Source organism: Dipteris shenzhenensis, chromosome 33 (genome assembly GCF_047967505.1).
Source record: "Dipteris shenzhenensis isolate YYH24624 ecotype China chromosome 33, Dip_SZ_1.0, whole genome shotgun sequence".
NCBI classification, from domain to species: domain Eukaryota; kingdom Viridiplantae; phylum Streptophyta; class Polypodiopsida; order Gleicheniales; family Dipteridaceae; genus Dipteris; species Dipteris shenzhenensis.
In genome coordinates this window covers 39,406,017-39,426,251 of record NC_141628.1, presented here as the reverse complement: position 1 = coordinate 39,426,251, position 20,235 = coordinate 39,406,017, and the positions used below count along the sequence as shown (strand labels likewise).

At 41.2% G+C, this 20,235-nt stretch overlaps 1 pseudogene across 1 annotated transcript; it reads right to left on the bottom strand.

The window, feature by feature from the left end:
* Positions 1-1,600: 1,600 nt before the first annotated feature.
* On the bottom strand, positions 1,601-8,900 carry LOC147880097 (uncharacterized; annotated as a pseudogene). The gene is made up of 7 exons (XR_015540646.1): positions 8,767-8,900; positions 8,474-8,717; positions 8,186-8,383; positions 3,495-3,691; positions 3,195-3,389; positions 2,856-3,108; positions 1,601-2,744 (listed from the first exon to the last, which is right to left on the bottom strand). The product of XR_015540646.1 is annotated as an uncharacterized LOC147880097 (transcript).
* Between the last annotated feature and the right edge of the window lie 11,335 nt (positions 8,901-20,235).

The window sequence follows — 20,235 nt, the reverse complement described above, 5'->3', positions numbered from 1 at the left end:
CCGTAAGTAAAAGCAAGAGGGATGTCGATGGTTTGATGAGTGTTTCAAAGGTGAAGAAGCTCGCTATGTCTATGTGAGCGCCAAGAAAAAAACCCACGTCTGAGAATGAAGAAAGAGTCTGAGAGAAAGATTGGCAGCATGTACAACGATGAGAAGGCACTAGAAGCCAACAAACCGTGGGAGAGAAGAATAAGGGAGCCACGGAGGCATAATCATAGCTTTGTGAGGACACGTCTCCATAAGCAACACGATGGGGAGAGAGTTTTCAACATGCGCAAAAAGATAGGAGGAGAATTGTAAGTGCAAAAAGAGATGGTCATTATAGGGAAACTTGAAAAGGCGACAAAAGCAAGTACTGAAGGTGATTCACTAGTTAGTAGCTATCTAATACTGCTTACTAGTTAGTAGCTCTCTAATACTTACTACTAGTTACTAGTTACCACCAACATGCTAGCTACTACCTAGCTACTACTTTGCAACCAAGTACTACTTATTACTAACTAGATACTGACTAGTTACTAGCTACCAACAACTAGCTACTAATTAATTGGATATTACTTCCAAACCATCATCTATCATGAAGGCATAGCAATCATCAAAGAGTTTAAATCTAAACCAAAAGACTCTTAGCCTCAAACTAATGTATGGCCAACCACAGTTTCAAAATATTATGTAGGTTTCCCTGAATAATTGAAGCTCCATTTTGCACTCCTTGGGAGTTGCATGTGCCCTCCCTAAGTAGATGTACTAGATGATTTTATTTGTTGTCCCATAAACCGGTTGGTCTTTCGTGGATATTAATAGACTCTCTCTCTCTCTCTCTCTCTATATATATATATATATATATATATATAAAGTACTTGGTTGATACCTTGTCTCACAAGTTTTGTTGTAAGGGTTTGAGATGTGACAAGATGACCTTTATCTAGACACCTTAAAAGACATGAAAAATCGCAAGAATGATGGATTGGTATGAAAGGCCACACCCTACTTCATTCTCCCCCTAGAGACTAGGAGTTTGACCCTTGACGTCTGCTAGATATATGTCCAAAGTACAAGAGATTCTTTCGGGTAGGCTTCTCTACCAAGGTTGAGCAGCGAGCACTAGGACGCAAAAGATAATTAAAAGCAAAGTCCTGACTCATGCAATTATACATACATCCATATATTTACATTTACAATTACATATAGACATGAGTTACATACATACACTCATGCACGCGCACATGTATATGTGTACGTATATGTATATGTTTACGTTTATGTTAACATGAGTAGCTCAGAATCAAATCTAATGTCTCATATTCTCTCCTTCGTAGAGGAACAACAATGGATTAGGAGATAACTGAAAATTTCTAAATTTATCTTAGAATTAGATATGATGTCTCATATCCTCTCCTTGGTAGGAGGACGGTGGCCCTCAGATTTTTTTATCATAAGAACTGAGTGGTCTATTGGATGGTCCATGGGTAGACATACAAAATTTAAAGATAGTAGCCATCACTTAAAGATACTTTTGCAACTTCTTCAATACATGAGTAGCCATCATTTACAGCATATGGTCATAAAAGACAAATATGCAAGTAAAAAACTGATGGAATTCATGAGAACTGGATTAAATTCAACATCCTCTCAGTCCAAATATAGGAAGAACAAGTCCCATGCAGAATAAATAAGTACTAGTGTGAATGCTCTCATGGCACGTTGATAAGGGGTACAAATTTCAAAACACACCAATTGGCATGCTTCCAGAACATACTTAGATACATTCTACAATTATAGAGTTAATAAATGCTTACCATTCCTGCACCTGATACTCCTCACAACTGGGTGACCCCACCTCCACTACGATTAGACATTCAAGTGTACAGCATCAATTTGTCTCAAGCCCATTAACATATCACAATACTTAGTGACTGAAATCCATAACTAGGATCTCAATCAGCCCCAGAATATCATACAATACAGGCATGCAAATACCCTTGGAGGGCTTCACGTTAAGTAGACTGCATGTCAGAATCACTTTACAAATCCAACCGGACAGGCTTGAGAAATCTCATCCCATATGAATTTGTGCATTGCAAATGGGAAATGCTCGAGTGCACATGCGGTGTTTATTCTGGAATGAAGCTTGGCAAGCGAATGTCAGCATATATGCCATGTCAATGCCAAGGTGTTGCAATGACAACTTATGATTAATGCAATTCCTTATATCTGCCAATCATGGACATATATGTCCTTTTCACCCAAAAGAGGTTCTTGGAAAGCAAATGTATGACAGGAAGACATGTACCATCGAGTGAGATTTCCTTCCTGACGTGTGTTTCTGTTGAGAATTAAATGACTCATAAAACCATAGAAAATGCTCCAGTGCAGCTGATGCCGGCCACTTTCGTAGATCCCCACTTTGTAATACCACATCTTGGCATTACCTCTCACAACTGGCTATGCATATATAAAAGGCAACTCAAGCCTCCAACCAATATCCCTCAAAAAACATGGGATAGTTCAATGATACAAATGCTGCCCGATCAATATTCTTTTCATTTCTGGAAACGCATAATGGGCCCCATTTTACGAGCAAAAGCAGATGGATCCCTACGACTGTTTCCCATCAAGATCATCTGCTAGGCGCAAAGCTTGCCTTTGTAAAAGCATTAAAATAAACCTTTGACTTGTATTGACCATGCCTGGTAAAAGTTTAGAAATCAGCGGCATCATGGTACCTACAGCTTCCACCATTTCTGAGACAACACAAAACCTCAAACAGTTATATACCTAAAAAGCTTACAAAACAAGTTACTTCAAGTGAATAACAGATTGTGATCTTTTGAAGGTTTTCAAGTTCAATTTACCTAATGTCCTTGTCCTCTGGGTAAGTTGAGGCTCAACCAAAACCCATAGTCTCTTTATAGTTTCCAAAGCTTGTTGATCCTCAACACTTAGAGTTGTGACACGACCTGAGCCAAAGAAAAATCCTAGCAGAGGAATAGGCCAAGACTTGGGAGTCAAAAGAGCAGGGGGGAGTGAAACAATAGCTCGTGAAGCAAAGTAATGCCAGATTTCTACCACTGCATCATGTGAAAGTGCATCAACTGTACGGACAAGCTGCAATGCCAATTTACTTCTAATAATAAACATGCAAGTTCTGGAAATAGAGAGGGACATGCTATTGTTTTCAGTGTTTGAGGTACCTCTGTCAATAATAGCTCCTGAAGGTAGCTACCATCATAGACGAACATTGAATTCAAAACTTATTTCTCTTTGGTTTTACAGCTGTCAATTTCTGGAATGATTGGAGGCCAGTAATGATATTTTCCACCCTAGTAACATCCAGTTGATCCTTTCCAGCATATAGGAAATACTTCGAAGCAGCTCTTATCCTAGGACTATGCAAAAATCAAATCTAGAAGAAGCTGAGCTAATGAGTTCCTGGTTTACAAAGAAAACAATGGATTATAAAAATCCAAAAAGGAATTAAAATGATGAACTACCTGTCATCTGTTACAAGACACTTGCATAAGTAAGGATAGTAGTCATTTACTATTGCATAGTCTGGGTCAATTGCTAGTCCAATGCCTTCTAGCACAGAAAATGCACGCAAAACTAGAGCAAAGTAAGGAGGAATGACAAACACATAATCTTTTGATATGCTGGAAAAATCCTCTGTAATCTGGAAAAACAAAAAGGTGGTTATAAATCATGTAAGAGCCACCAACCCAAACCTTATCTGTCATACATAAACATAGAAGAATCCATCCATGCATTTTGCAGCTCATTTACAGTACGCATTGAGGCACTTCTCCTCTCTCTCTCTCTCTCTCTCTAAAAATCAGTTTGATTTAGCAGACTGTGCACTACACTGACAAGTTGGGAGGCAATGGAGACAAGTGAGAACAATTGGAGCCAATTGAGCAGTCAACCATTTAGACATGTCACAACGGAACATAAGCTGCATATGGAGGAAAAGAATTGCAACCAATTAAACTTGCACACCACAAATACAAAGGAATCACAAAGTTAGCCTCTCTGTACACATGCGAATACAAGTAAAGAACAACAGATAAACAAATGACTGTAGACAGCTAAAAAAGAAAGCAGCAAGGAACTAAAATTGCTTATAGGAAATACAATCAAGAGAGAGCTACAGAGGTTTGCAAGAGTATACAGTTGCTGCAGAAAATACACACACATGCACCTCTCTCTCTCTCTCTCTCTCTCTCTCTCTCTCTCTCTCATTCATTTCCAAGAAATGACCACCTCTCAAAGGCAATTTGAGTTGTGAAACCCAAAACGGTAAATTTCTCAGCCAATTTGGTAAAGTATCAACACCTAGCATTCTGGACATAAAGAGGGCAATTTTCACCTCCAAAAGGAAAATTTTGAGATGAAAAGACATTTCGTTGCTCTCATGAGATTGAGAAAAAGGATGCAACAAAACATTCTCACTCTGGAGAAGAAAATGGATGCAGCATGCACAGTTGTAGACGAAATGGAGAAAAGTGTCCCAAGAGGCACAACACAAGAAGAAGGCACAGGCAGGAGAAATCACCAGCCAAACACAAGAGAAGCTATCAAATCACACAGACGGCTTCTTAAAACATTGCCTAAAATCATGAAAATTGCATAAATGCCCTGACTACTGTGTACATGAGTGTCAAATTGGCATACAAAACTGAGCCGAGAAAACTCCCCTAGTTGCCACTTTGGGAGATGGAGCTCCGCTGCTGATGAAATAGAACCCCAAACCTCACTGCTTCTGCTGGCCAAACCCTGGCTGAAGTGCTGCCAAACAAACTCCCCTTTGGATTGTGAGTTGGTACGGCAATGGATTGCTTCTGTACTTGCAGGCTCGGGGGCCTACTGAGGGCTGCACAAGGGATGGAACTGATGCTGGAGGCTGGGGACTGAATGCCAAAAGAGGGGGCAAGGGCCCCCTTGTATAGGGCTTTAGTGGCCTGACTTTTCCAGCCAAAATGGCAGACTGGTTGAGTGATCTACCGGTCGGGTCAACCAACTTGACTGGTCCCGTCAACTACCCCAACCTAGTCAGCAACACATGCTGACCAAGGGCGACCCAGCTGGCCCTTGGTTGGGTGGGGTGGCTGTTGGAAATCCCTCAAAAGGCCCTAAATCCTTGCCCAAATACTCAGATATATGCTGCAAATACCATGCCTGACTCCTCCCTGGACTAGGGCTCACAAAGAGGTCACGGCATACGATAAAATATCTTGGGTCTGTCTGTGTGTCACAATGCACCCTAGTCCAGGGGTGCATGCGGCATTCCCTCCTGCTTAAGTTCTAGATAATGGCTGCTGCTAAGGGACTGAATGAATCTCCCACGCAAACGTGATCATGATGGCCAACAATTGCTGCTTGACCTATCCTCCCAGGGACTAATCTGGCACTGCTTCAAAAGGCTGAGGAACAAATGCTGTGCTATGATAACACGACAGCTCAATAGAAACTCCTGATAATCGGTATTGCCATGAAGACTGGAAGCCAAACTGTTGTGGCCAATCATCCCATCATGATACTACTACAAACTCTTGATCAACCAGTAATATGGCACTTTCATAGGCTCCTGGAAATATGAACTGCATGCTGTCCTCCTGAATTGTTGAGAACTAACTGGGCGGAGGAACTACATTCCGGAAGGCTTTAAGGGTGTACCATTTAGAATATATGGTTTAAGATATAGCTTTTAGGGTTTAGGGTCTAGATTATATGGTTTAAGATCTAGGACTGAGGACCTAGGATTTAGAGTTTAGCATCTATGGCTTAAGTTAGGGTCTAGGGTTTAGGGTCTATGATCTAAGGTTTAGGTTTGGTGTTTAGTATGATGAGTATCATGGGGATATAATACAAAATAATTTCATAGATACGCCTAAATATGTATAAATACTATCTAATCATTTGTATGGTGTGTAAGTATCAAAACACTGTGCATCAGTGCACTAATATCACAGGTGTATGTTGCCGATGGTCATGAAACTTTGCAAAGACCTTCCCACGAGTAAGGTCCTTATTCTTGCAAAGTTCATAAGGATCGCATATCATTTGTATGGAGGGGCATGCACACTCTCATTTTCGAAACATGCACGATTTGTCCTTTACTACTCAAGAGTCTTCCGTCTCAGAGCACAGTTCAGTGGACAATTCTGTAGCAATTCTGACATTGGCTTCTCTTGGGTAAGGCTATTGAAGAGGCTTGTGCTATCCCGGGGTGTGCAGTAGAGCTACGTGAGTGTGAGAGATGGAGGGAAGATGGAAATCTAAGCTATGGAGCTTGAGAGATCTATACGAAAGCTGAGAGAGATGGAGCTAAAGAGAGTTGTGAAAGAACTCCGGAAAGAGATGAAAATTGTAAAAGAAAGCTGCTGAACAGGAACCCCAAACCTCAACTCCGAGCCGGGCTATGATGCTATGTGGACACCTTCCTGGATCACCTTAGGGCTGCTGAACTGATTGCTGTCTTGCAGGGGAATTTTGGAAGGGCTAAGGGCTGCACCGAAGTGGAGAACTGAAGGATTTTTTTGGGGAGCTGGATGAGAAATGAAGGCAGCACACCCCCCCCCCCCCCCTTCTTTTACATAGGGAGTGAGCCAACTAGCTTGAAACAGTCCAACCAGCCAGTCAGCTGGTTGGCTGGTTGGTTGGGCTCAATTCCCAAGCCCTTAGCTACCTAGGGAAGGGCACACGGTAGCCTATAAAGGCAACCCATTCTCCGTTGATGGGGACCTTCTTTAAACCTTTGTGCGAGGCGTTATGTGTATGTACCATAAGAGAGAGAGTGAGATAAGGGTTAGAGAGAGAATGCAGTCAACACCAGATTGGGTCCCTGTATCGACTTAAAAGTAGTGGCTCGTGGTCGGATTGTATAACTTTTATGCTGCCACCAAGTCATCGGTTCACTGGTTAGATGAGGGGCGGCTCGGTGGACTTTGCCTTGTTCGTCGAATACGAGCTAATGGAAAATGAGCTACAAATTGATGAATAAACTGTGCATGTCTCATATGCAGGAATCAAGCAAGGGTGGAGGAGAAAGAGAGAACCATAACCAAAATTGCACTTCCATACCATCCAAAACTATACAATATCTTCCCTCTCGATCCCTCGTACCTCACTCTTACATGGAAAGCCATCATCCACAAACCTCGAGGCACTTCTACCCTCTGACTCATTTACATATGACCCTTGACGTAATTGAAACCACTATACCCCCCACATGGGAACTCGACCCTGCGCAATCACATTTAATTACATATCTTGGCCATCCATTACCCGACATGAAATGGGTCTCATTGGAAAGCTCACAGGACACCCCACCTCCCTTTGGACTCCATAGTGGTGGACTCACAAAACAAACCAACACATCCTCCTACACACTGTCACTACAACCAACTAACCACCCCTAGTATAAAAAAATAAAATTTCACATAACACTGGTTAAGCCAAAGCAATTTCCTTCATCGGTTTGAAAAGGGTAAAAATAATTGCCAGCGCCCCTTCATTTACAATTGTCTTCTCAAGCTTCTGGCAACAGTTGTATCTCAATCTAGTGGCAAACAGTAATACTCTCCAGAGGCGGGAAACCCAATCCTGCATTCCCTCACATACATTCACAGCCCCAAGCACATTTTGTGCGTCTTTCATTTCAGTAAATGCTTCCTCACTTACGTTGGATAAAAGCTAGAAAGAGAGTGAGTTCCCTTGTTACAGATAAGGGAGGGCTCCTGTCCTAGCCCCTTAGTCATATGTTTTTATCCAAGCAATTTTGTACAGTTAATTCTCTACTCTTACTTAGATATTTCATACTGTGCTATTTTCAGCACTCCTAGTCCAACTTTAAGAGAGCATTGAAAGGTACATCTTATTGGGACTGCTTTCTTTTTCATGAAGTCTTTCTATATGCACAATCATTTTCAAGTTGTAAAAGTGGGAAAAAGGAAGAGGATTATAGTCAATCTCTCTCCAGAGATAGTCATGCGTAAAAAAAGGGGCGTGAGGTTCAGGCAAGGGCTTTAGCTATTTTTAATACATCAATGTCCTCACATATCCGCTTTTGCGTCTTAAGGAATCCATCGAGTAATATATTGTTATCTACACAAAAAGGTGACTACTCCATTAAAGCTGGCAATGTACATAGCCGCCTAGTCCAGAGAGAACACCTGCTAAAATTTACTTTCTGAGCACCTCCACCTTGCCCAAGTTGCCCTAAAACACGACTGAGCTGGGGCACCACCGATGCAGTCTTCACAGCATCAACCAATTCTGGGGGCACAAAACCCAATTTTACCAAATCCTCTGCAACGCATGCGTAATCAAAATCCACCAGATGGGAGATGTAGTCAATGAACACATACTTATGTTCCGTGCTTATCTGTCAAACAAGCAGGCAAAATAAGGCTCCGTAAGGTAACCAATATAAAGCAAAACACTAGGTAATGCTAAAACGCCCTTGTTATGATACTTGTGTCATCAGCCCAAAATCCAAGACACAAAGACAACCATTCTGGGTCCACAAAAGATTGCCAGAATGAGGGTCAGAATGGAGAAAGCCACTCTTGAGAAGTTGCATGAGATAGCAATTCAAAGCAGTTTTGACAAGCAGCACTAAATCCTTGTCTGCAAGGCCATCATCGAGGAAGACAAAGTCGTGCCGCTCTACGGTCGTGGGAACGCTGGATCCTGTGATCCCCGAAAGAAATCGGTGCCTGGGGACAGCATTCCTCACAGACCAAGATGGCGCATCCTCCCGAGAACCTCTTCCAGCAGCCTGGGTTCAATTTTATGGCTGGGCCTGGTGGCCCTATGGCTACCGCCCGTATTAGAAATTTCACTTTATCTGCTAGATTTGGACTGTACCCATCGCTTTTTGGGTTCCAGAAGCCCGGCATCCCTGTCAATACTGGTTTTGGTCCTGGATACCAACTTATTTAGAGCACCGAAATATATAGACAGATTTTTAAAACCTTCATACAAGCCTATAGATGAGAAAAGAAAAGACACATCAATGACCCTCATCTAATGGCCAATCAATGAGTTCGGAACTGCTCATCATCAATTATCTTCATCCAAGTATAACTAGACCATGTCTTGAGAGCAATTGTAGGTACATTAAGGCAAGCACACATTTAAGTAATGTGCTCACAATAAAATTCACCAGAGTTCTCCTTTCCTCATTTACATGGCGGAAGAAGTTGATAGAAAAACACCATGACCATCGAATATTGAGGTCTCTTAAATCAAATGAAGGGCTTAGTTTTCTCTAATTTAAGTAGATCTAAAAGAAAACTATATACAAAAATACAAGGAAACCAAGACACATCAACAATCTAGAAAGCTTCGCCTCTTGCTGGTCAGATACCGTGGATGGAGGTGCATAGGATTGAGTGCCATGAAACCCCATGGGAATGCCAAAGGGGTTGCCAAAATAAGTTCATGTTAGTGGCTTGTGTGCAAACCCACCAAAATGTGGGATCATTTGATAAGTTCATGTATGGGTTCATTTAGTAAGTCCCTTGCATACACCCAACAAAATGTGTGTGTGATGGTATGCCTTCCACACACCAAAATGTGGGATAATTTACTAAGTTCTTGTATCCTAGCTTCCCAAATCCATACACCCATATTTCCCTTGCATAGACCCACCAAAATGTGGAATCGCTTGATAAGTTCGTGTTTCCCAAAACGTCAGACAAAAAGGGCGGGATTTTGATTTTTTATTCCCAAAGTCTATTTCCCCCACAAACTCAACCCCCCCCACTCTGTAATCGACTAAAATTAGCTTCAAATTAGCTTATTAGCTGGCATTTATTTGTTAGCTTATTATCGTGCTCATAAGGGTTGATTGGATTAATATGTGTGCTCATACGCTTCATAGGCCACTATAAACTAAAGTAAAGTTCTCCTTCATGGAGTACAAATTGCATTTGAAAACCCACTACACAATGCATACATATAAAGTCTCCCCTCCATTTCAGAAGTACATATATAATAATGATCCCCTTTGCATTCCCAAAACATGACAAAGTATCTCGAAGTGGCATTACAAGTTTTGATGTAGTGCCACAACATACCGAGCAAGAGCAACTCGTTGTGTGCTTGCCCAAGCTGATGCAGCCCTATGAGAACGAGCAATAGGTTCAACTAATCTATGGCATACATCCTCATCATGTGGTCCGTCAAAGCAATCTTCATCTTATGGCACATCCCCAACTGCTGCTAGTAGCATATTGTAAAAAAGGCAACATGCCACTTTACTCGTTGCTCCTGCTTGGGCTTTGGGTTTAGGAACTTCTTATCGAGGTATTGCCATCAGACTTTCAATCGACCAAATGCATGCTCCACAACAATTGCAGATGGAGGATAAATAGAAGTTGAACTTGTGTTGCAGGTCTATGTGCTAGGGGTACTAATACAGATTGATGAACCATGTTGGAAGTGTGTATACATCATCTCCAAGGATGTACTCCCGAATGTGAAAAGAACCATCAACAAAATTAGAACTTTGTAGGGATATGGAAACTACTCAAGACCTATGCAAAGTTTATTACCAATAAGATGATTGGGGGATTATTGGAGGTATCATTGTTGATGATTGTTACATATTTTTTGTTCACATAATAGGATGCACATGTAAATAGTGGCCTATCTTGGGACATATATGATCAACTTAGATGAAACCTATGCCTCCAACGCATCTACCTCAGTCCAAAAAAGGTCTTATTTTAAGGTAACTGGACATATATGCCAGGGTTCAATAGCAAAAAATATGGAGAAGGGATATTCAATGTTAAGAAAAATGGAATTGAATGTACTTGTTAGTAAGCTTATAAATAAACATCTATTACAAACTAGCGGTAATAGGTTCGAGACTAGCCTAAAGAAAGAATCATAGGAGGCATGCCCATGTATCTAGGTAACTTAGCAAGAAACCAAAATGAAATATTTGCTCCTATGCTAGCGGTCAATAGTAGAAAAGTTTAGGACATCCACATCAATATTTGCATGTGGATGCTATGTAAGTGAAGGAAAAATGTGCAACAAACATCTGCATCCGCATATCTTGCCGTCGGATTAGCACCAAACTCTGCAAGGGTCTTAAAACAATTGTTTTTAATGTCCTTGCAAGGTGTAAGATGCATCAGATTCCGGATGTGACACTGAGGAACAAGAATGCCCATATTTATATGTGGATGCTATGTATGTGAAGGAAAAATGCACAACGGACATCCACATCTGTATATCCCACCATCGGATCAATACCAAACTTTGCAAGGGTATTAAAACAATTGGTTTTAATGTCCTTGAAAAGTATCAGGTGGATCGGATGCCGTATCTGCCACTAGGGAGCAACAATGCACATATTCGCATGTGGATGCTACGCGATATGAAGTAAAAATGTGCAATGGACACCGACATCCGTATATCCCACCGTCGGATCTACACCAAACTTTTCAAGGGTCTTAAAACAAGTTGTTTTAATGTCCTTGCAAAGTGTAAGGTGTATCGGATGTTGGATGTGACACTAGGGAGCAAGAATGCCCATATTTGCATGTGGATGCTATGTATGTGAAGGACGAATGCACAATGGACATCCGCATCTGTAGATCCCACTGTCGGATCAGCATCAAAATTCGCAAGGGTCTTACAAACTTGGTTTTAATTTCCTTCTAAAGTTTTAGGTAGATTGGATGCCGTATGTGCCACCAGGGAGTAAGAATGCACATATTCGCATGTGGATGGTACGCGATATGACAGAACAATGTGCAACGAACACCAACATCCATATATCCCATCATCAGTGGATCAGCACCAAACTTTGCAAGGGTATTAAAACAATTTGTTTTAATGTCCTTGCAAAGTGTAAGATGCATTGGATGTTGAATGTGATACTGGGGAACAAGAATGCTCATATCCACATGTGGATGCTATGTAAATGAAGGAAACATGTGCAATGGACACTGACATTCGTATACCACACCGTCAGATCAGCACCAAAATTTTCAACAGTCTTAAAACAAGTTTTTTTTATGTCCTGGCAAAGTGTAATGCATTATATGCCCAAGCTGACATCGGGGAGCAAGAATGCCCATATTTGCATGTGGATACTATGTATGTAAAGGAAAAATGCACAATGGACATCCACATCCATATATCCCACCGTTGGATCAGCACCGAACTTTGCAAGGGTCTTAAAAATTTTAGTTTTAATGTCCTTCCAAAGTATAGGGCGGATGGATGCTGTTTGTGCCACCGGGAGAAAGAATGCACAAAACTTTACTAGCCAAAAAGTTTGTGGCGAAATGAGGTCACAAGGTGCATTGGCCGCAAACCACATACTCATTGCTTCAGTGTACACCATCTAGAAAGATGTAGACCATTGTGCATATTGTGCGGATGAAGCCCTTCCACCCCCAAACGGTCATCTCTTTAAGGAGGGGGTTAGACATGATGACTAATACCACATGGATAACTAGGTCAGCCGATGGAGGTTCAGATGTAATTTGCTATAGAGGCCTAGCAATGAGCCATTAATGTAATAAAATTCCAAAGTTATAAAGTTGTGTTGAAGGCCCATATTTAGGGGCCTTTTCAATCACTCGCATGATCTTGCCTTAACTTGTTCTTGTTGTGTATCTTGTGCATTTCAATATCCATATTTATTAGTAGTATAGCATTGTAGTTTATTTAGAATTAATTTAGCTTTCAATAGCAAAAGCACAAGTACATATCTTTTTTCTTGGGATTGTGAGCTCTTATGCAGTCTTGCATTGGCTCTTAGGCATTTCTAAGAAAGAGAATGACATTTACAAGGTTTGTAGAGCATCTACTTTTTCTTAGGATTGTCAATTTACATTAAGGTTTGTCCATCTTGTAGAAACCACCAAGTGGAGGTGCTTCGTGTAGTGTTATGGATAAATTTGTCTAAGGAAAAAGGCATAAATATGTGTGTGTGTTTGTATGTGTGGCAATTGTATAATAAAATATGGTGTGTGTAGGGCCCAGGGTTGAGGTGGCAAGGCATGACCATGTGCCACCCTTCCATGTAAGAGGACCCATAAGGTGTGTTGTACATAATCCATGGTAGTAATAATGTAAAATGATAAGGTGGCATGGGTCCTCCATGTACCACCCGTCCACCTAGGCGGTCCCATGCCTACATTTAGTGAGATATGGCCCAAGGACCATGGGAGAAGTAATATAAAATAGGTGGAGATGTATATTATATTGGATTATTCCCTCCATGTAGTGTGGGGGGGTGTAGAAAGTCCAAGAATGCAAGTTAAATAATGGGAAAGTAGGATGAGGTGGCAAGATTCCTTGTGCCAACCCTCCACTTGTCCTCCTATATGTTTGAACATATTATAAAATTGGGAAGAGACTAAGGGATTATCATAGACTTGGGATATGGGAATTGATATTTGTGGAAAAATGTGGCCAAGCGTTATTGCACACAATTGAGAGTGCGTAACCGCCTAGCCCACATGGAAGACTCTTCCACACACACCATGCATGTGGGAGGATGCATTTATTGGGAGCGACCCTCTCTCTTGGATATAAAAGGAGGGGGATATTCCTTGATGGGACAAGCTCATTCTTGTAAAGCCACCTAGCTAGTACTTTGATTTCCCCCTTCCCTTCCTTTCAAATAAAGCATGGCCCTCTTCCCTTGATGTCTCCATCTTTACATTCCTCCTCCCATCATGTACATGCTTCTCTTCCCCCTCTCCCTTTCCCCTTGTACCATAGTCTCCCTCTTCATTCCCTCCCCTTCTGATCCCTTTTCCCCTCCCATGACAAATTCGCATGTGGATGCTACGCGATATGAAGGAAAAATGTGCAACAGACACTGACATTTGTATATCCCATGGTGGGATTAGCACCAAAATTTGCAAGGGTCTTAAAACTAGTTGTTGCAATTTCCTTGCAAAGTGTAAGGTGCATTTAATGTTGGATGTGCCACCGGGGAACAAGAATGCTCATTTTTGTATGTGGATGCTATGTATATGAAGGAAACAAGCGCAATGGACACTGACATCCGTATACCACACCATCTAATCAGCACCAAATTTTGCAAGGGAATTTAAACAATTTGCTTTAATGTCCTTACAAAGTGTAAAGAGCATTAAATGCCGGATGTGACATTGGGAACAAGAATGCCCATCTTTGCATGTGGATGCTATGTATGTGAAGGAAAAATACACAATGGACATCCACATCCGTATATCCCACCGTCGGATCAGCACAAAATTTTGCAAGGGTCTTAGAGAATTTTTTAAATGTCCCTCCAAATTATCAGGAGGATTGGATGCCCTATGTGACACTGGGGAGCAAGAATGCACATATTCGCACTTGGATGCTACACGATATGAAGGAAAAATGTGCAATGGACACTGACATCCGTATATTCCACCATTGGATCAGCACTAACTTTGCAAGGGTCTTAAAACAAGTTGTTTTAATTTCCTTGCAAAGTTTAAGGTATATCGAATGTTGGATGTGCCACCGGGGGACAAGAATGCTCATATTCGCATGTGGATGGTATGTATATGAAGGAAACAAGTGCAATGGACACCCAGATCTGTATACCACACTGTCGGATCAGCACCAAACTTTGCAAGGGTCTTAAAACAAGTTGTTTTAATGTCATTGCAAAGTGTAAGGTGCATTGGATGCTGGATGTGACACCGGGGAATTAGAATGCCCATATTTGCATGTAGATGCTATGTATGTGAAGGAAAAATGCACAATGGACATCCATGTCTGTGTATCCCACCGTCAGATCAGCTCCAAACTTTGCAAGGGTCTTTAAATTTTATTTTTTTAATGTCCTTGCAAAGTGTAAGGTGCATCAGATGCCGGATGTGCCACCAGGGAACAAGAATGCTCATATTCGCATCTGGATGCTATGTATTTGAAGGAAACAAGCACAACGGACATCGAAATTCATATACCGCTGCGTCGGATCAGAACCAAACGTTGCAAGGGTCTTAAAACAAGTTTTTTTAATGTCCTTGAAAAGTGTAAGGTTCATTGGATGCCGGATGTGACACTTGGGAACAAGAATGTCCATATTTACATGTGGATGCTATGTATGTGAAGGAAAAATGCACAATGGACATCTGCATCCTTATATCCCACTGTCGGATCAGATCCAAACTTTGGAAGGGTCTTATCAAAATTGGTTTGAATTTCCTTGCAAATTATCACGGTGATTGGATGTGTTATGTGCCACCAGGAAGCTAGAATGCACATATTGGCAAGGAAAAATGTGCAACAGACACCGAGATCTGTATACCACACTAATGGATTAGCACCAAACTTTTTAAGGGTCTTAAACCAAGTTGTTTTAATGTCCTTGCAAAGTGTAAAGTGCAATGGATGCCGAACGTGACACGGGGGAACAAGGATGCCCATATTTGCATGTAGATGCTACGTATGTGAAGGAAAAATGCACAATGGACATCCACATCTGTATATCCCGCTATTGGATCAGCATTGAACTTTGCAAGGGTCTTTGGTTTTAATGTCCTGCAAAAGTATCAGGTGGATCGGATGCCATTTGTGCCACCGAAAGCAAGAATGCACAAATTCGCACGTGGATGCTATGCGATATGAAGGAAAAATGTGCAACGGGCACTGACATTTGTATATCCCACCATCGGATCAGCACTAAACTTTGCAAGTTGCAAGGGTCTTAAAACTAGTTGTTGTAATTTCCTTGCAAAGTGTAAGGTGCATTGGATGCCGGATGTGCCACCGCAGAACAAGAATGCTAATTTTTGTATGTGGATGCTATGTATATGAAGGAAACAAGCGCAACGGACACCGACATCTGTATACCACATTGTCCAATCAGCAACAAAATTTGCAAGGGAATTTAAACAATTTGTCTTAATGTACTTGCAAAGTGTAAAGAGCATTGGATGCTGGATGTGACACCAGGAACAAGAATGCCCATCTTTGCATGTGGATGCTATGTATGTGAAGGAAAAATACACAACGGACATCTGCCTCTGTATATCCCACCATCGGATCAGCAACACATTTTGCAAGGGTCTCAGAGTTTTTTTTTTTTGGGTCCCTCCAAAGTGTCAGGTGGATTGGATGCCGTCTGTGACATTGGGCAGCAAGAATGCACATATTCGCACCTGGATGCTACATGATATGAAGGAAAAATGTGCAACGGACACTAACATCTGTATATTCCACCGTTGGATCAGCATTAACTTTGCAAGGGTCTTAAAACAAGTTGTTTTAATGTCCTTGCAAAGTGTAAGGTGCATCAGATGCTGGATGTGCCACAGGGGTACAAGAATGCTCATATTTGCATGTGGATGCTATGTATATGAATGAAACAAGCACAATGAACACCGAGATCCGTATACCACACCGTCGGATCAACACCAAACTTTGCAAGGGTCTTAAAACAAGTTGTTTTATTGTCCTTGCAAAGTGTAAGGTGCATTGGATGCTGGATGTGACACTGAGGAATTAGAATGCCCATATTTGCATGTGGATGCTATGTATGTGAAGGAAAAATGCAGAATGAACATCCACGTCTATATATGGATCCCACCATCGGATCAGCTCCAAAATTTGCAAGGGTCTTTAGATTTTATTTTTTTAATGTCGTTGCGAAGTGTAAGGTGCATCAGATGCCTGATGTGCCACCAAGAAACAAAAATGCTCATATTCACATGTGGATGATATGTATTTGAAGGAAACAAGCACAATGGACACCGAAATCCGTATACCACACGGTCGGATCAGAACAAAACTTTGCAAGGGTCTTAAAACAAGTTTTCTTAATGTCCTTGCAAACTGTATGATGCATTGGATGCCGAATTTGACACTGGGGAATAAGAATGCCCATATTTACATGTGGATGCTATGTATGTGAAGGAAAAATGCACAATGGACATCTGCATCCATATATCCCACTGTTGGATTAATCCAAACTTTGCAAGGGTCTTACAAAAATTGGTTTTAATTTCCTTCCGAAGTATCACGTGGATCAAATGCTTTATGTGCCATCGACGAGAAGCTACTCGATATGAAGGAAAAACATGCAACGGACACCGAGATCCGTAGACCACACCGATGAATCAGCACCAAACTTTGAAAGAGTCTTAAAACAATTTTTTTAAATGTCCTTGCAAAGTGTAAGGTGCATTGGATGCTGGTTGTGACACTGGGGAACAAGAATGCCCATATTTGCATGCGGATGCTACGTACGTGAAGGAAAAATGCATAATGGACATCCACATCTGTATATCCCACTGTTGGATCAGCACCGAACTTTGCAAGGGTATTAAAAAATTTGGACTTAATTTCCTTCCAAAGTATCAAGTGGATCGGATGCCGTTTACACCACTAGGAGCAAGAATGCACAAATTCGCACGTGGATGCTATGCGATATGAAGGAAAAATGTGCAATGGACACCGACATTCATATATCCCACCGTTGGATCAGCACCAAAATTTGCAAGGGTCTTAAAACTAGTTGTTGTAATTTCCTTGCAAAGTGTAAGGTGCATCGAATGCTGGATGTGCCACTGGGGAACAAGAATGCTCATTTTTATATGTGGATGCTATGTATATGAAGGAAACAAGCACAATAGACACCGACATCCATATACCACGCTGTCCGATTAGTACCAAATTTTGCAAGGGAATTTAAACAAAATTTTTAAATGTCCTTGCAAAGTGTAAAGACCATTGGATGCTGGATGTGACACCAAGAACAAGAATGCCCATCTTTACATGTGGATGCTATATATGTGAAGGAAAAATACACAATGGACATCCGCATCCATATATCCCACCATCAGATCAGCACCAAATTTTGCAAGGGCCTTGGAGAATTTGTTTTTAATGTCCCTCCAAAGTATCAGGTGGATTGGATGTCGTATGTGACACTGGGAAGCAAGAATGCACATATTCGCACCTGGATGCTACGTGATATGAAGGAAAAATGTGCAACGGACATTGACATCCGTATATTCCACCGTTGGATCAGCATTAACTTTGCAAGGGTCTTAAAACAAGTTGTTTTGATGTCCTTGCAAAGTGTAAGGTGCATCGGATGCTGGATGTGCCACCGAGGAATAAGAATGTTCAAATTTGCATGTGGATGCTATGTATATGAATGAAACAAGCACAATGGGCACCGAGATCCATATACTACACTGTTGGATCAGCACAAAACTTTGAAAGGGTATTAAAACAAGTTGTTCTAATGTTCTTGCAAAGTGTAAGGTGAATTAGATGCCGAATGTGACACCGGGGAATTAGAATGCCCATATTTGCATGTGGATGCACTACGTATGTGAAAGAAAAATGCACAATGGACATCCGCATTTGTATATCTCACCATCGGATCAGCTCCAAAATTTGCAAGGGTCTTTAAATTTTATTTTTTTAATGTCCTTGCAAAGTGTAAGGTGCATCGGATGCCGGAGGTGCCACTAGGGAACAAGATGCTCATATTTGCATGTGGATGCTATGTATTTAAAGGTAACAAGCACAACGGACACCAAAATCCGTATACCACACCGTCGGATTAGAACAAAAATTTGCAAGGGTCTTAAAACAAGTTGTTTTAATGTCCTTGCAAAGTGTAAGGTTCATTGGATGCCGGATGTGACACTGGGGAACAAGAATGCTGACATTTACATGTGGATGCTATGTATGTGAAGGAAAAATGCACAATGTATATCTGCATCCATATATCCCACCGTCGAATCAAATCCAAACTTTGCAAGGGTCTTACAAAAATTAATTTTAATTTTCTTCCAAAGTATCACATGGATCAAATGCCTCATGTGCCATCGGGAAGCTAGAATGCACATATTCACACATGGATGCTACTCGATATCAAGGAAAAATGTGCAACGGACATCAAGATCCGTATATCACACCGATGGATCAGCACCAAACTTTGCAAGGGTCTTAAACCAAGTTGTTTTAATGTCCTTGCAAACTGTAATGTGCATTGGATGCTGGATGTGACACTAGGGAACAAGAATGCCCATATTTGCATGTGGATGCTACGTATGTGAAGGAAAAATGCACAATGGACATTGGCATCCGTATATCCCCCTATCGTATCCCACCGTCGGATCAGCACAAAACTTTGCAAGGGTCTTGAAAAAATTGGTTCTAATGTCCTTCCAAAGTATTAGGTGTATCGGATGCCGTATGTGACACCGTGGAATAAGAATGCACATATTCGCACGTGGATGCTACACAATATGAAGGAAAATTGTGCAACAGACTCTGACATCTGTATATTCCACCATCAGATTAGCACCAAACTTTGCAAGGGTTCTAAAACAAGTTGTTTTAATGTCCTTGCAAAGTGTAAGGTGCATTGGATGCCGTATGTGCCACCGTGGAACAAGAATGCTGATATTTGCATGTGGATGCTTGTGTTTGAAGAAAACAAGCGCAACAGACACCGACATCCCTAAACCACACCGTCAGATCAGCACCAAACTTTTCAAGGGTCTTAAAACAAGTTATTTTAATGTCCTTGCAAAGCGTAAGGTGCATTGGATGTCGGATGTGACACCGAGGAATTATAATGCCCGTATTTGCATATGGATGCTATGGATGTGAAGGAAAAATGCACAATGGACATCCACATCTGTATATCCCACTGTCGGATCAGCTCCAAACTTCACAAGGGTCTTTTAAAAAAAAAGTCCTTCTAAAGTATCAAGCAGGTTGGATGTCGTATGTGTCACTAGGGAGCAAGAATGCACATATTCTCACGTGGATGCTACGTGATATGAAGGAAAAATGTGCAATGGACCCCAACATCCATATATCCCACTTGGGGGGTCACTCATCATATGTAGCCCTATCACGTGAGTTCAACAGAAGGATATTTTTTATTTCTAATATTTATAGAAATAAATATACATAAGGGACTATTTAAAATAGTTTTGGGAAAAATTTACGGATTTGTCTAGAAAAGGGGTACATTTTATTGATGAAAAATTTACAGATAAGGGATTTTAAAAATAGGCCTTAAACTCACGTGATATAGAGGGTTTATACATAGTGACTCCCTCGAGATATCCCATCGTCAGATCAACACCAAACTTTGCAAGGTCTTAAAACAGGTTGTTTTAATTTCCTTGCAAAGTGTAAGATGCATCGTATGTTGGATGTGACACCGAGGAACAAGAATGCCCAGATTTGCATGTGGATGCTATG